The sequence below is a fragment of the Stegastes partitus genome, unplaced genomic scaffold (genome assembly GCF_000690725.1).
Source record: "Stegastes partitus isolate 25-593 unplaced genomic scaffold, Stegastes_partitus-1.0.2 Scaffold2645, whole genome shotgun sequence".
Classification (NCBI taxonomy): Eukaryota; Metazoa; Chordata; class Actinopteri; family Pomacentridae; genus Stegastes; species Stegastes partitus.
This window is the reverse complement of record NW_007580376.1, coordinates 4,802-22,097: the sequence shown is the minus strand read 5'-3', so window position 1 is coordinate 22,097 and position 17,296 is coordinate 4,802. Positions and strand designations below refer to the sequence as shown.

Below are 17,296 nucleotides of genomic sequence, written 5' to 3'. Positions count from 1 at the left end.
ACACTCATCACCAGCCGGAGGTTTGTTGATTAAACACCGATATGTTCTTAATTTCTCCTAAAACAGTAAATGCTGTGAAGTGTCACAGTCGCTTCATTTTGTACAATTTGATTTTGTAAACAGACAAATATTCTCGATGGCAAAAGCATGTAAAACACTTCAGCAACACCACGACAAGCTCCGGTTTTGCCGCTGCTTGTTGTAAACAAGTCAACCTTTGCTCACGGAGATGAAGACCAGCTGGAAGATCTCTCACTCTGCCGCAAAGTCTGAAACCAAAACAGCGCGTAGAGCCTCACTCTGACAGAGAACTACAGAAAACAACTTTTTAAACTTTGTATTCAACTTTTTTTCTAACTTATGCAACTTACATTTGTATGAACTGATTCTCATCAGCTTTAAAGACAGCTCAGTCTTTGAGAGTCCAGAACATCAGAGGGCTGCATGAATAATGTTCTGCACTAACTTCACTCATTATGTTTTACTTCCATAAACACTGAGCATGCTCGCTGCGTGTGACGTCGTCGTGTCCTCTTCTGCGCATGCGGGACACTTTTGGGTCGTATGAAGTTCACACAGCAGATCACATACAAGTCACATTTAACTGGAAAAGTGAACGAATTCACAAAATAATCGGATTTCACCAACAAATCCTCATTGAGCATTAAGTCCTGCAGTGTGAACGTAGCCAATCTGTGGGATTGTTCAGTCAGATAATACGCCGTTATCCTGATTGGTGACATAAAATGTCATGTTGGAGTCAGAATCCAAGGCTATCGGTATGTTAAGGCTGTTTTTTATGGGTTCCATTCGTTTTTCCTAAAAACCTGTCGGATAGCAGGTTTAGGATTGTTAAGGGTCGGATTATCGAGACACAACTGTACTCAGCTGCTCTTTGACAATCCACCAAAAATAGAATTATTTTACTGATATTGGGCAGTTTTTTTGTTTTGTTTGTCCCAGAATTACTTTTACAGCTTGTGAAACCGTCGCTGGCAGATTTAATCCGCTGTAGCAGCTAATTAAACAAACACTAACTGCAGTATTTAATGTTTCATACAAACAATGAATCGGCTTTTGTTTGTTTGTGTCGTGGTGTTGGCTAGTTTGCCATCCTGTTTGGTTTGACAAGAAAAATATGGACTTTTTCTTTAAAGGAAACACTTTGTTCAGTGGATGTGGATGTTGTCCAGAAAGACAAAAGCTCTGATTGGAAACAGAGATGTTGGAGTTAATTGTCATTTTTTTTAAACCACCTGTAAACTGATTTGTTGGTGCAAAATCGAATTATCTAAACAGCCAAATACAAATATTCTCCTCTTGTTTTCTTTCCATTCTATTTATTTCCTTTCTGTACCTTTTGGTAATTGGATGCAGAAAAGTTTTGAATACATTTGGAAAAAAAAAAAGTCCCAAAGGACAATATTATAAGTTATGATAAGACCCAGAGTAGCGCCGTACCCAAATATTCTACGTTAGCTTAAGGGCTCAGTATGATAAATGGTGTTTGGAGTGTTTGGCTGCCTGTTGCCTTATTTTTTATTTACTGACCTGATGGCTTAATGCACGCAGAACTTCCACCATTAGGCTGAAAACTCCCAGCAAACCTTCCGGTAACATAAAAATAAGGAAAAAATATAATCACCCACCACAGGAGAGTACATTTGGATTTCACCTGAAATAATAATAATCGGATTTGAGTGCTGCCGCTTTTGTTCCGGTGATTTAATTGTTGGAACTCTGAATTTGTGCAGAGTCGCCCCGCTGCTCGCTGTAAGGAAGGTATTCAGGTTAATGAGTCAACGTTAGATCACATCGATGTGTCAGAGGATGTCAATTATTAAGGTTTATTCATGAGGTTACATGAATGACGCACAGCCGCCGGACCCCGCTGATGTGTGATGCAACTGTTTATGAAAGAAAAGAAGCTCCGAGTTCAGAAGTTGCCTGAAAGCAGATTTAAAGCTGTAACGCTGGAGGAGGCGGAGCTCACGCAGTGAGCTCTGGTGGGCTTTGGCCGAATGTGACCCCCGATGGTAGCTAACGGTGAAGCTGTGGTTGCAGAGTTTAGTTTCCACATACAAGGATGGATGCTGCTTCATCAGACCGTGAAGCCTGACGGAGAACCAGACGACACAAAACGGATCCAGATGATCACAAACACAAACCTTTAGAAAGCTTTAAATGCGTATTTACGCATCTTTGGAGTCCAATTCTGAACTGCAAACCAGAAAATGCAAAACGGGAAACTTAGATCAACAGAGAAAACCAGACTTATCATCTCGTCCTGGGCAGGATTGCAACAACACATCATCCGTAGGGTAAAACTAACCTGTCTCACGACGGTCTAATCCCAGCTCACGTTCCCTGTTAGTGGGCAAACAATCCAACGCTTGGTGAATTCTGCTTCACAACGATAGGAAGAGCCGACATCCAAGGATCAAAAAGCGACGTCGCTATGAACGCTGGGCTGCCACAAGCCAGTTATCCACCAGGCCACACACAGGACAGAAGTCTGGAGCCAAAGTGGAGCGTCCCCGTCTGCTCGTTTGGCTTCTCTTTGTTGCCATGTTGTGTCCTCATATTGTCATTTGGTGTTCTTTATAGAAGCTTTGTGTTCCCCTGCAGCCATTCTGGCCTCACTTTGTAGTCATTCAGCGCTTCTTTGTATTTGTTTTTTGCACCCCTGTGGGCGTTTCGCATCTCTTTATAGTTTTACATTACTTTGAAGTAGTTTTATGTGTCATTGTAGTCGTCGGGCATCTCTCTGTAGTCGTTTTGCATCTGTTTGTAGTCACTGACTTCCCAACGAGAAACATTAAATCTGGCTTCATACAGAGGCTCTGACCAGGGGCCCGTGACCCTTTAGATCTCAGGGCGCAGTGGGCAACACTGAGTCTGTTAATAGTCAATTAACACGCTGACGACGGTTTTGTACGTGTTTGAAGGTTGTAGAAATGAATCTGGAGCCGATCAAATGCCTCCTTCCTGCTGGATCAAAACATCTAATTAACTGAAAACTCTTGCGTGTCTGTTAAAGTGCTTCTGTAGGAGTACGTGAAATGTCATCTAATATGTGACAACAATAAATAGTCCTATGTGCCACCCCTTAATTGTAGCCTTAACTGTAACAGGACGGGCTTCAGTGCTGCGAGGAAACACTGCTGGATGTGCTGCTCATCTACCTTTTTATTTTACGGCAGCGGGTATTGTTGAAGGTAGCAGGCTGGTTAAGCAGGCATGCTAACAGTTGCAGTTTATGTGAGAGCACTGGTGCAAATCAGAGCGAAACTAAACGTGATGCAGGCTGTAATTGCATCTGGCTCGGTCGACACAGAAATGGGCTCTGTGGGTTTTTCTCTGTGTGCTCTGGCTTCTTCCCGCTGGCCAATAACATGTATGCATGGTGGTGTCTCTTTGTGTTAGCCAGGTGATGGATTGGCGACCTGCCCTGAGTGTACCTCGCTGCTCACTTAATGTCAGCTTGGGTGGGCTTCAGCCCCCCGTAGCCCCCTACAGGAAGAAGCAGGTATAGCTGAAGGATGAATTCATGTGGCAACAGAAAAGCCAGTGTTGTGCAAGTCTAGTCATGTTGTTTTCTTGTTTTCATGGCTGTATCTGTACGGTGGTCCAGAAGTGTCACAACAAAACAAAAGCCACAACACAACACGATAAGCCACAATGCTACAAAATAAGCCGCAACACAACACAACGTCTGCAACGGAAGTTGTTTTTTTTAACCTGGAAGTTATACTGTGAAGTACACAACGCCACACGAAGTGGCCAGAAGCCGGAGATTAATGGACATTATTTGCCATCAGTATTTTACTTACTTTCGAGTTGTTTCCAACAATCTCCGGCTTCTGCCCACTTTGTGTGGCGTTGCGTACTTCACAGTATAGCTTCCAGGTTAAAAAAAACAACTTCCGTTGAAGCTGTTGTGTTGTGTTGCGGCTTATTTTGTAGTGTTGTGGTTAATTTTGTAGTGTTGTGGCTTTTGTTTTGTTGTGTCTGTACAGCACTTTGGTCAACCCCGGTTGTTTTAAATGTGCTCTATAAATAAAGTTTGAGTTGAGTTGAGTTGAGTGACACTTCTGGGCCACCGTAGTATCTGTGCATGTAAATACTCGGTTCCAGTGACTTCCGTCTTTTGTGCATTCAGAAAACAACACGATTTGCTCCATCTGCGCCACTATTGTTAGAAGTACACAAAAAAATATGCATGAAGGTGAGATAATGCTTTTCATTCTTGTGTTGGGCTGCAAGGTGGATCAATGGTTAGCACCGTCGCCTCGCAGCTACAAGGTCGCCGGTTGGCGTCCCAGTGAGGACACCCGGGATCTTTCTGCGTGGAGTCTCCATGTTCTCTCCGTGCAGCGTGGGTTCTCTCCGGGTTCTCCGGCTTCCTCCCACACAGTCCAGAAACATGTTGAGGTTAATTGGTGATTCTAAATTGTCCGTAGGTGTGAATGTGGGTGTGCTTGGTTGTCTGTCTCTAAGTGTAGCCCTGTGATAGATTGGTTACCTGTCCAGGTGAACCTGCCTTCACCCTGAGTCAGCTGGGATAGACTCCAGCCCCCCATGACCCTAGTGAGGATGAAGCGGTGTAGAGATAATGGATGGATGGATTCTTGTGTTAGCATGAACATTATTACCTGTATACCTCGATAAATAGGCTAAAGTGTTTGGTTCACAGTGAGGTAGATCTAGTTCAGACTTTTGTCGCGCTCACCTACTTGCAAACCCAAAAACATGCGAGCAGCCTTCATGTAGACCTGGTCTTTGGTCATTATTGTGCCGCAGAACCATTCGCTGCAACTTGTCATAAAAACCAAAAGCAACTGTGAAACTTGAAGTGGGCCTGAGAGGGGGTCTGTCCAGTAAATGAAATGCAGAGGTGAGTGGAGCTCATTACTCACTGTCACGGAGCGAGTGACAGGTACATCAGCACTGAAAATGTACACAGTGAGCTATTTATAAATACCAGTGACAGGAGCTCCGAGTTGATGTCCCACTTCATGTCAGACCCCTCCCACCGCTCTGATCGTGCTGCTTTTCTCTCAGCAGCTGGCACAGATGCAGCCAAAGGATCCCCACATGAAAAAAAAAACGCTCCGACACGATAACCCTTGTCTATGTAGTCGTCTTCCATCAGAAAACAGCCTCACACACACACACATGTGCTGAAAGCCAACATGGCACCCCTCTCCTCTTGTCACAGGCTGGCATGTAATCCTCCCTGAGAGCAACTCCCATTCAAGGTTTATTTTAATTGGTCGCAGCGCTCCCCAGAGTGGGAGCTGTGTCCAACAGAAGACACAGTAATGGTTTACCGTGGGAGCTGTGCATTAAACATACAGTTCAGCCGAGGCGCCGAGGGAATACTTCGCCGCGCACAGTCCCTCGCACAGCCATCATTTATGGATGCCCATTGTTCAGGTATCATAAAGAAACCCCACCTTATTACCAGTCTGGGGTCACAGTAATGAATCTACGGTGTGCTGGTGCTTTTATCGTTCTTTGAGCTTCTGTCAGAGATGCTCCGTGGAAGCGAGACAAGAAAATTGATCTAATGTTGGCCTTCAGGGATCAAAGTTGGTTTTGATAATAGTTTTTGAAGAGCCCGCGGTTATAGGTTTCATAATGAGCCGCGCTCTTCACCGTTATGTAATGTTTGAAAAGTCGATGGGAAAGTCAATAAGAAAAAGAAAGCGTTGATGACAGTGACAGTGACCTCTGGTCGGTGGGCTCGCCGCTGATAAGGCCTCTGATTGGACGGTGAGGTTGTGATTGTCCAATTATCTGGTGATGCCATCTGATCCAGTGTTTCTGTGTGTGTGTGTGTGTGTGTGTGTGTGTGTGTGTGTGTGTGTGTGTGTGTATTCACCTTGGCATTTGAGTCAACAAATATACATATGGTAAGTGCTCTCTTTTGTGTAGTTAGTGTATATTTTACATTAAACACTTCACTGTACCTTTTCAGGGAAAAGAAGCCCCTTTGATGGCATTACTTTGCATCTCAGCCTGTACATGAAAAGCACACGCACAAGGCCACGTTGAAGTACGAACTAAAAGCATTTTAAATACAAACTAGGATTGCAAACTTGCTGTAAGAATAGATGATGGCTTATAATGTGAAGGCAAGGCAGAGAAACACAGCGACAGGAGCACTGGATGCCCAAACAGAAATGAACACAAAATCCAGCTCCTGATGTAACAGGCTACTTGAAGATTTATGAAACACTCTGAAGCACCACACAGGCCTTATAAAGACGTGGCACAGCTGGATCTCAGTGTGGCAGCATCCAGTGGACACCACGGAGGCATTTAGTGACTGTTTCTACCTTCAGCGTTGTTGTGGCTCAGAGCTTTCAAGCACAGAGAGACCTGCTGCTGCCGACGTGCTGCTTTCACAGTGTGGACGGTGTGAGCTCAGGCTTTTACAACCAACAGGATATTTGAAACACATTGTGTGACTTGTCTGTTGTCAAAATTACCATTTTAAAAGGCGAACGATTGTTTATGTGATGATAAATTTTAATGAGAACCAAATCAATATCCACCGATCAGCAAACAACACTGAAACCCCTGATAGGTGAAGTGTTTATCATTGATCATCTCATCACAATGCAATGTTCCACTGGGAAACCTTGGGTATTCATGTCGAAGTTACTGCATCTCGTTCCGCCCACATGAACACTGCTGCAGTACAACGTGTTCTGCCATAACACAGAAACTGCTCAGGAACAGCTTAAAGAACATGACAAAGATCCAAAGGCGCAAACTGGGCCACCAAACTCCCAAGATCCCAGTCTGACCAAAAAACTGCGGTCGTAACAAGCCAGATCCACAGAGGCCCCGCCCTGCAACCTACAGGACCCAAAGGATCTGACGTCCTGGTGCCAGACAACACCCTCAGAAGAACCTAAGCATCATTAGGCAGATGGTTTTAATGTTAGTATCTCATGATCTTGTTTAAGAGTGATGGGAAAATGGAGCGCGAGGTGGACAGGCGTCAGCAGTAATGCAGGCGCTGTACCGGACCATTGTGGCGAAGAGAGAGCTGAGCAGCAAGGCGAACCTCTCGATTTATCAGTCCATCTGCGTACCAACCCTCACCTATGGTCACGAGCTTTGGGTCGTGACCATAGGTGAGGGTTACAAGTGGCCGAAATGAGCTTCCTCCGCTGGGTGGCTGGGCTCAGCCTTAGAGAAAGGTTGAGGAGCTCGAACATCCAGAGAGAGCTCGGAGTAGAGCCGCTGCTCCTTCGCATCGAAAGGAGCCAGTTGAGGTGGTATGGACATCTGATTTGGATGTCTCTGGGGAGGCTTCCTCTGGAGGTCTTCTGAACACGTCCACCTGGGAGGTGACCCCGGGGTAGACCCAGAACCCCCTGGAGGGATTATTTATGTTGGCTGGCCTGGAAACGCTTTGGGATCCCCCAGGAAGAGCTGGAAAGTGTCGCCGGGGGGAGGGAAGTCTGGAATGACCTGCTCCGCCTGCTGCCTCGCAACCCAACCCCAGATGGATGGATGGATGGATGGATGGATGGATGGTTTTAATGTTATATAAATACAATCAAAGCAAAACAAAATGTACAAAATTAGATGTCCGTATACAGACGAGTGACAAATTAAAGGAAAAAGCAACATAAAGTTTCCCAGTGCAGTGTTGGTCCGTCCACCATATGCTGCTGGAACAGCTTCTTTATGCCATACCATTGATTCTCCAAGTGTCTGGAGGGATGAACACTATTCTTTTAGTGTTTCGATGATGGTGGTGAGATCGCTGTCTAATCAAACAGTCCGAAATCTTTCATCGGCATTGAACTGGGTTGAGATCTTGTTACTGTGAGGGCCATTTGTATTGATTAGCAGTGACGCTTCCCTCTGAGGGGTCCAGATTCACCCAAACTATAGCATCGAAATGTCCCCCACAGCACAACAGAGCCAGCAGATCTCCTCACTGTACGGCTCAAGGGTTCAGGTTGGTCCTTGGATTTGCCCTCATCTGTATGTTTTTAAGCGAAACCAAAGTTGCAGACTTGAATTACACAAAAGTCATTTTAGACGGGAGAAATGGGCATTAGAATCGAGTACATTCATCATCTGAGCTAAAGTTTGTTTTTTGTTTTTTTTACCCCTTACTAACTCAGATTTGTTTGCCAGGAGTCAATCTTTTTATGATTCATGTTTGCTTTAGACGTCCGCAGAGAGGTCATTTCAGAGACAGACTTGCGGCGGATACCTCGAGTAAGTGGAGGTTCACAGCGCTAAGCTAGCAGTTTCATTGCCACAGTCGGGCCTGGTAGCCAAATGTATTTGTGATTCGGTATCGAGTCGAGGTCGTCGTCATTGTTTGGCAGGACAACAATGAGTCACAGATTTTATTATCACTCACAGGCAAGAATTAATCATGTCGAAAAAAAAATCACATCAGTAGGTTTTGTGCACACACACACACCACGGTAACATATATGAAAGCGCATGATTCCTCCTCATTGTGTTATTCCATTAACTGAGAGCCTGTCCCTGAATATGCCGCGCTTGGCAAAATCCACCCCAAGCTTCTGAGACAAACGAGTAAATAAATAATAGCGCGGCCGCTCTTCAAAACTAGGTTTAATTATCCACAGGCAGCTTAATGGGGGGTGAGGGAGGGAGGCGCCTCGAAGGGTGACAACCTCTGCGCCTTGAACCTTCCCACAGACACACAATCACGCACGCACACGCATAGACAACCACGTCTCGCAAATTCGGAGCCATTCATCATGGTGTCAGTAGGAGGTCTGTGGGGAGGACTCCGGGGTAAAATCCTTTCGAATTAGAATTCTATTTCACGTGTTTACTCGCCTCTCGCTTGTCTGTGAGGTCTGGCACTGTTGGGTTAAGTGTGTGTGTGTGAGAGAGAGAGCGTTGAAGAGGCCCTCCGTGCTGCGGGAGGCAGGGCAACATGATTAGGATACAGTTTTAACAACGCCGTGTGTGAATTCGCTGCTTCAGTGATGAACTGCGAGCTTCATTCGCGCTGTGATCTTTTTTTTTTCCACAATCGTATCTGCATTGCAAAGTGCACAAGGGGACCAACAACAACGATGTACACCTCCCCATAGAGGCACCGAGCCTTCAACGATGACTCCTTGTTTTAATTTAATCTCATATGATCTGAATGTATTGAATTATACATCAGCTATAACACCCTTAACCAAGGAAGTGCGCTCCGGCTTAGAGCTCTGCTTCGTCTTCGGTTTAAAATGTCATGGAAACATTAACTCCATCAAGAAACTGTAAACATTTGTGAAACATTTTATAAACCGAGTGCTAGATTTACCCACACAGTCAGAATGAGTCACAACGAAGTCCTCGCTTTATTTCAGGGACTTGTTATTGTTGAAAATATAAAGCTGATTTTCCACAGAGGAAAACTGTTTTCACAAGAGCTGCTTAACTGCAGTGGCTTTATCAGTTTTATTATCCCACGTCCTGTTTATAGTCCAATAGCACAAACAGTCCTACGTGGAAATTTGCCCTTGCTGCATTCTAATAAAAACAAAAGTTTCTATTTCCAGATATGAAGAAATAACTTCTGGGGAAAAGTATGCGATTCTGTGTTGTTGCGGAATAGTTATTGTAGATTAAAAAAAGGCCTCGGTTTTTATGATTTGAGGGACATCAGGCTATGGCTTAAATGTACTAAATATGAAATTAAATGATGAGGAGTCTGCACAAGACGACATGTATCAGAGCAACAATCACAAGCTCCCTGCAGCTTTCCTAAAAACATGATATTTGCATTATTGTTTTCATCTTTTGTTTTCTTTTTCTGACTGCAAGTAATCACAGACATTTGCCGGCTGGAAAGAGCATTTTGCTAACTGTATTAGAGATCTCCATCTGGGGCGACTTGTCCGGCTGAACCAACCACCCAGCATTAGTCCAGCAAACACATGCTGGTTTGCTTACATGTGTGACACTGTGGGCTGGAGAGGAAGCTGAAAATGGGATGTCAGACTGGATATTTGGTTGGTTATGGTCTGGGGTCTGTTGGGTGTTTTCTTCTGGTTGATTTTGGAGAGTGAAACACCACGTCCAGGATGGGAGTGTTTTTCAAATCAGTGGATTCATTAGTTGTAGTTCTACAGCTGGTAGGTCAAAACATCTTGGACACACCCTCTGTGATAGTACCTTTTGGTCATCAGGTGTTTTGGGTCTTAGACTCTCAGACACCCTCACCGAGGCAACCTGACTGGGAGAGATCAGTTCCCATCCTGTGTCCAAGAGGAAGAATTCGTCCACGGCTTGTCCCTTCTGGTCCACGGCCATTTAGAAGCTTTCTCCACTGCTGTCGGAGCTCTACTGGTGGCTTTTCTCTTGCTTGCACCAGTGATGCCAAACAGGTTGGAGGCTTCACACAGTGATTTTCCCACAAAGCCTCTCCCACTTCAATCTGCAGCACTCCTCCACCTTCTTCCTTTCGCTGGCCTCCTCCCAGGGCGCTGTAAGCTCCAGCATGATCACCCGTTTAGCAGCACAATGTCTGGTTAAATGGTGGTTTCCACAGTGGCATCCGGAAAGTTTGATTTGGCTTCATCGGTCCTTCCTTATCTGCCAGTCATGTGCTGCTCCACGAAGGCCTGCCTGAGCTTTTGGTTGCAGATTTGGATGCTGTCCCCCTCTCACAAATGTGATTTCACGTCAATAAACGGTTGGAGACACTGGCTCTGGTCAATGGCGCTGCAGAAGGACTCAGCAATTACTTTCAGAACTTGGTTGTGTGGCCAGCGAAAGCAGCCTTCCCCCAGTGCTTTAGGACAGATGCTGAGGATTTGCTCCAGTGTTCCTCTTCTTTGGTACAATAAACATGTTGGTGCTTCAACTTTGCCCCCAACACAGGAGGTTAGATGGGCTTGTCTGCGCCCCTTGTTGCTGCATGGGATTACTCTCATTCATAGATAAATGGAGGTCTTCTGACATCAAAAGCACCCAATCTTTGCAGCAAAAGACGTACTCCTCAGTGAGTGTAGGAACAAAACAACTTTTTCATTCTCATTTCTTTTTCATGAGCTTTTCATCTGTGGTACACATAAACAGGACCAACCACCAAACTGAAAAGACTTGCAATGGTCCACATGAGGGTCCACTGTTTATTATATTGTTAGGTTTCTGGAAAGTCAGCTAAGACATTTAAATAAATGTGTATATTAGTGAATATTAAGGCTGGTTAGAGTGCATGTATGCCCGGATGTAGATCTTTAATGCACGCAGCAAAATCTCAGTAGATCATTTTTGTGTTTACTTTTGTTCAAACTCACCAAAACGTTTAAAATTATTCATGTAGAAATCAAATCTTTTGGAAAGCTTTGGGGAACTTGCAGTTGTTGACCTGATATAAGCTGTTCATGCAACTCAATACATAACATTGAAATAAGCGTGAATTATTGTTTAAAAGAATGAGATCAGTGATGTCTACAGAGAGACACTGTCATGTGATGTCGAATGGTATCTCGAAGATTGCTGAAAATACTAAGTTTTTATATGTTGGCGCTTGTATGGAGCTTTGACCTTTAGGGCTTCAGTTGTGGAAAGTATTTCCCACATGTACCTGCATGAAAACTTTCAGACTTCCATGATTTCCAACCAGTAAGATCTGCTAGCACAGCTGTGGACTCCTCGTCTTGTTGTCGCAGGAAGTAATAAACTACCAGCTTTGCTGATTGCACTGGACAGTCCTCTCCTGAACCCGAGGCAGCTTTCACACATTACCATCAGATGCTGGGATTGAAAATGCATAAAAAGCCACCTGAGCAGAGAGACTGAAATAGATCGCTCAAAGTAATGGAAAAATGTTATAAAGGCCCAAGACTGAAATTGTGGCTTTTTATTTAAAACTGTGCTTGCATCACAAAAGGAGTGCGGAGCTTTTCTTTTCTTTTCTTTCTCAAGGCCTGCTTAGAATGAAATCTAAAGAAAACAGTGGATTTTTGTAACCACCGGCCATATTGGTATACATTAAATGAAAAAACAGTACGAAACTCTAAATTGGTTTAACTTTCGCTCTCTCGTAAAATCAAAAAAAGATTCACTTTCAGTCTTCTGCTTTCTTTTGATGCTTTTTTCTTTTTCCCACACAGCCCATGTGGTTCCAGGATAATCCCAACACCTGTGGCCTCCCTGTCACAAAAAAGACAAATGCACTGCAGCAGGACATTTACAAATCTACCGCTCTCTTTAGCTCTGCAGCACGAGCAGCAGGTTCATGATCTCCTTGACAAAGACTCCACATTCACAGTCACACACATGCATTCATTGCACATAAGACGGTAGCAGCCCTTATGCTGGAGGACTGTAATATCAGAATATGTATGGTTCCATTTTTCTTTTAGTCCATTGACCATATGAAATAATAGCAGCTGTTGTTATGGTATCTTACTGATGCATTGACTTTCTACTTGCCAACTTGGCAAACCAAACTTGTTTTTTTACCCTGCTAGCACAGTTTGAATTAGAGTACATCTTGGACTACTACACTCACACCTATATGGGTTTATTTTGCTTAAGGGCACTTCACTAGTTGTGGTGTGCACTGTAGATATATTGTGAGTCTCTTGCTGACACTTGTGCTGAAGACAGATCCTGCAACATTTTCCTTCTGCAGCATCTCAGAGAGTTCAGTCACCTCATGTGTGAACTCATTACTGGCCAGATTTTTGTCAAAGGTGACTGTTTGCTTTGACCCCTCCTCTTCTCCTTTGATGGGAAAGGTGAGCCGTCTGCACTGAATGTTGAACTACGTAATGGAAAACGAGTAAGCTATCTCTTTCAAACTGTTGATCTTTCATGGGTGAAATGGAAGTCTTTCATGTTGGGAGGACGCAAAAGGCCAAAGACGGAGAAGAAACCTGTCAGACTAAAATTTCAGTCACGCTTATTTAATTATTTTCTCTATCTTTTTTTTTTTTTCTTCTTCCCAAAGTTGAAAGTCAGCGAGCGGCAAAAGTGACATTTGCATTTGAAGCGATATCAGTAAAAAAAAGATTAACGTTCAAAGGTGGGAAAAAAGTTAGACGGGGTGATTACACATCAAATATGCACATAAGCATTGCTTATTAACATGCAAATACATGCACATACAAACGCACTCTGGTATTAATACACAGTCTTTCGTCAGTGCTGAGTTGCCATTTTCTCTTTTCGTACTCTGTCAGAAAGAATCTGTAAGTCCAAAAATTTAAAAAAAACATTTGCCTGGAGGTCAACTCTTCTAAGCCAGTGCACCAAAGGTCCAACACTAGAACTTAAAAGGGAAAATGAATGTGGCAGAATAGTATATTTCCAGTGCAATCACAGGACCGGCAGGTTAGCTAGTACATCCTTGCAAGTTTATCTTTGCTTTGACCTTGAATGCACCAATTGGCATTGTTGACCTATACGGGGCTAACTTGACTGTGTGGACCATTGAAGGGAAGAAAGAGTGTCCTTACCTGATGTGGGTCGCTGGGTCGCATGAACATTAATAGTTTATGGCACTTCTGCATTGGTTTGCGCTGTCTATCTGCTTGTTAAGTGCAAACTCATATCCCAAAAGCAACCACAAGCCTTTTCACAATCACTTCCTGCTTTAGAGAGGTGCTGCCGAGGTTTAAAAGGATCATTATGTGTAGCTGTTCTCTCAGGCAGTATAATTAATGGTAGAGTCCAGGCATTCACAAGTCAGCTGTGAGCTAGCTAAAGTGTTTAAAGATAATATGCCCTTGTTCAGGGGAGGTATTTGTGCCACCTCCTAGATAGCTACCATTGTTCTGCTAATATGAATGTAGCACAGGCAATGCTTTTTAAAAGTGTTAGGGTGACATTTGAGGTGGCTGTGGCTCAGGTGGTAGAATGGCTTGTCCTCTAATCGCAAGGTTGGCAGTTCGATCCACCGCCCCTCCACAGTTGAAGTGTCCTTGGACAAGACACTGCACCCGAAGTTGCTCCCAATGGCAGGCAGGCGCCTTGCATGGCAGCTGTGTCGCCATTGGTGTATGAATGTGATCTACTCTCAGTTGTACGTTGCTTGGATAAAAGCGTCTGCTAAATGAAATTGTAAAAAAATTTAATTGTTTTCATTTGAGGTGCACGTTGAGGTACAGCACTGGCAGACAAGGGTGCCTTCATAGGACGGCCTTGTTGATTATGGAACGTATGCACCAACGTAAACGCAGTAAAATGACAATACAATCGTTTTGTCGACTCAGATGTATTGAAACAATTAGGAACCCAGTGCGAGAGCCTGAGCCAACGCGCTAGAGGCTTGAAGCTATAATGGTATTGTTGGATGGTCTGTCCGTCACAACTTAACGACCCACTCCAGTTTTTTACCCTGTTAGCATGTCCATATGATACTTTTTGTATAAAGACATATCACACACTTGGTGATAGTGGAAACTCCTCTGTTCTGTCAGATAGGATTGTTACTTTAGCTACATGCCGTACCAACAATATCCACACATGTTGCTTCCCAAATATCAAGGACGTGGACATAGCGCAGAAGAGGTATGCCTGTCCACGCCATTGGTAACTGGCCAGTTAAACTCGGGAGCGTACAAGTCTTATCTCTGTTCGGGGCAGGTCCAGCCCAAGAAGATATCTGTAACTTGGAACCAAAAAAACTCAGTTCAGCTGGACATGAGATTCCTCTCTGTCCCTCTGAATCCAGCGCTGCAAAACTTTACCTGTGACCTACATAAATTCTACACAGAGACACAGGCAGCAGAATCCAAAATGAAGGAAGCCATTGTAGCTTTTTTAGCTAGAACACACTTTTATAGACCCCGCGAGTCACAAACTAATTCACAAAAGAGAAACGGTCTGCAGATGGAGAGTTAATGCTGCAAACATGTCTTCTGAGTAACAGTGTGAATAGTGTCCCATTAGCAACTGACTTGCAGCAAACAAGCTAACTAGCAAGCAGGCTTAAAACCTCCTTGTGAATAAGCAAGTTAGCTTAAAGAACTTTTCCTCCACTTGAGCAACTCAAACAACAAAAAAGAACATGCTAGTGGTTAGCTAGCCTGCTAACATGGTTGGGCGAAGAAGTTCAGCAGCTAGATTTGCAACCAACCTTTTATAATGTTAAAGGCAATTTCATCATTATCATATTTGTCTTTCTTTTACTTTAAAGGCCTTTTAAATCTTGCCAGGAAGCACACACCTAAATATCAACAACACAAAGACACCAGGCTGCTTTGTAAGCATGCTTCAAACTCCACATCTCATTGCATGACTGACTCATGGGACTGAGAGACAACAAGACTTTCTGTTCTTATTAATTCAGTCTGTGGTAACAGTGGCATCTCTTAGGAGACCTTACAGAGTAGCCTGATTAATCTGCAGCTTGTCTAAACCCTTTTTAATGAATGACTCTATTAGTTCAGTGCTTTTTTTAGTTTCTGCTGCAGGTGCTGCCTTAACTATCTTGGTCAGGTATCTGTTCTTCTCCTTATCTGTGTTTTTTTAACCGCATTTACAAGTAAAATATCTCCTTTTTTTATTTTTTAATGACTATATTGACATCTCTCCTGAATTTTAATGCATTACTCATAAATTTCATGCCGAGGAGGACTGACACTGTCATCAGAAATAAAGATGGACATATGAAGTGTTGAAAAAAATAAAAGATTTCAATCTCAGTAATGACTTTTACTGTGGGGTCTGCAGCTTCAACATGATAAATCTATACTGTTCATGTGTACTTTTACAAACTACTCTTTACAGGAGTGATAGAATTACTGCAAGATGATACAGTTTTGAATCATTTGACATTTAATTGATGTCGTACTCACTTCTGTTGTGAAGTATAAGATGTCATGGCTGAGGATCTTGTTGAACCAGATGGAGCGGAAAGTTTCAGCTGACTATGTAGGTTATAGCAACGTTACAACCGAAACCTCCCTGAGACCAAGATAAATCACTGACACAAGGCCCTTAAATACAGGAATGAAAAATAGATATAAGGAAGATTAGGCAGGAAAGACGGGGTTAACTGAGACTGAGGAAAGAAGAAGAGGAGGAGAGGAGAGGAGAGGTATTCCCTTAAGAGCTGGGAGTATGATACTGCCAGGCCCCATTAGTTCACAGCCAGCCCTGTTAATTTGCTCTCTCTGCTGCAGCTGCACATACAGACGACATACCGAAGCAGAAACACACACCAGAAAGAAATTACAACGGTTTAGAGTCACATGTAATTTCTATACATTTAAAATATATACAATTGTGTTTACAGTTTGTACAGGATCTGTAAAGCTTCTTTTCTGGTTGGGACAGACTCTGATAGTTCTGACATAAAGTATTCTAAATACACTGAGCTGCTGTTATGTTGGTGGTGTTAGTTTGCACTATATTTTTTAAAACAATATGTGTTCATGTAGTGCTGAGTTGCTTTACCAAATAAGTTTAAAAAAATAAAACGAGTTGCTACTTGGAACGGGCAGTGTTTGTTTTCTGGAATTTTCACATTCAGTGTTACCTAACAACAAATATGCAGTTCTTTCCGCATAAAACGTTTGCAACATCCTTCACTCTCCATCGTTCACGTTCATGGGAATCTGCTAGACCACGTCTTGTTTCTTGGATATCTTGACTCATTGCAGCATTTTAGACACAGCACCAGCACATGTAAATAGGTGGACGAGAGTAAAGCCGTCATCTGGATTGTGCCACCTGCCCGCTTGTGTACAGAACCAAAAAACAGAAAGAGTGCTTTGTGTGCTACTAGTGGACAAAACTCTAATGCTTTAACTGGCTTGTCTTCTGCCTTGCAGTGTAGAAGAGTCCTCTTGGGTGTGTTGGTGCAGAATAACATCACAGTCAGGTGTGGTTACAAATTAGCCACAATTGAAACTAGGCCTGTTATTGAATTATTGTTAATCAATTATTTGCTGTCAATCATTTAGCTGATTCAAAACATTTTTAACTGAGGAGGGACATGCACATCAGAACATGCACTGTAGATTCGCTGTAGTACCTGGTTGCTCCACCAGGTGGTGGCTCTTACTGTTTAGTGAGATGGAGTCACAGGTGTGTTTACTGACCGCCAATACTGCGTGTAATTAGCCCATCTACCTGATACTGAACTGCTAACTGTGGCAGTCGTGTTGATAAGTTTTGCAGCATCAGATTGTGAAAAGGTGTCTGGTGGCTGTCTGGTTTAGCTAGCTGCCTGAGGCTAATGCTAACGCTAAAGTAGGATTTTCAAACCCTAACACAGGCCAGGAGCTGAGTGTCTGTCAGCAGAGAGCAGCTCTAAGTGCTAATG

The 17,296-nt window shown here is 43.5% G+C and overlaps 1 long non-coding RNA gene across 1 annotated transcript in view; it reads left to right on the top strand.

Annotated features, from left to right (window-relative positions):
* The first annotated feature begins 2,296 nt into the window (after nucleotides 1-2,296).
* The window catches only part of LOC103375522 (uncharacterized), an 18,765-nt gene continuing 3,765 nt past the window's right edge, over nucleotides 2,297-17,296 (top strand). The window contains exons 1-2 of the long non-coding RNA XR_521217.1: nucleotides 2,297-2,377; nucleotides 6,596-6,600. This is a non-coding gene — a long non-coding RNA (uncharacterized LOC103375522). The remainder of the gene's footprint in view (nucleotides 2,378-6,595; nucleotides 6,601-17,296) is intronic.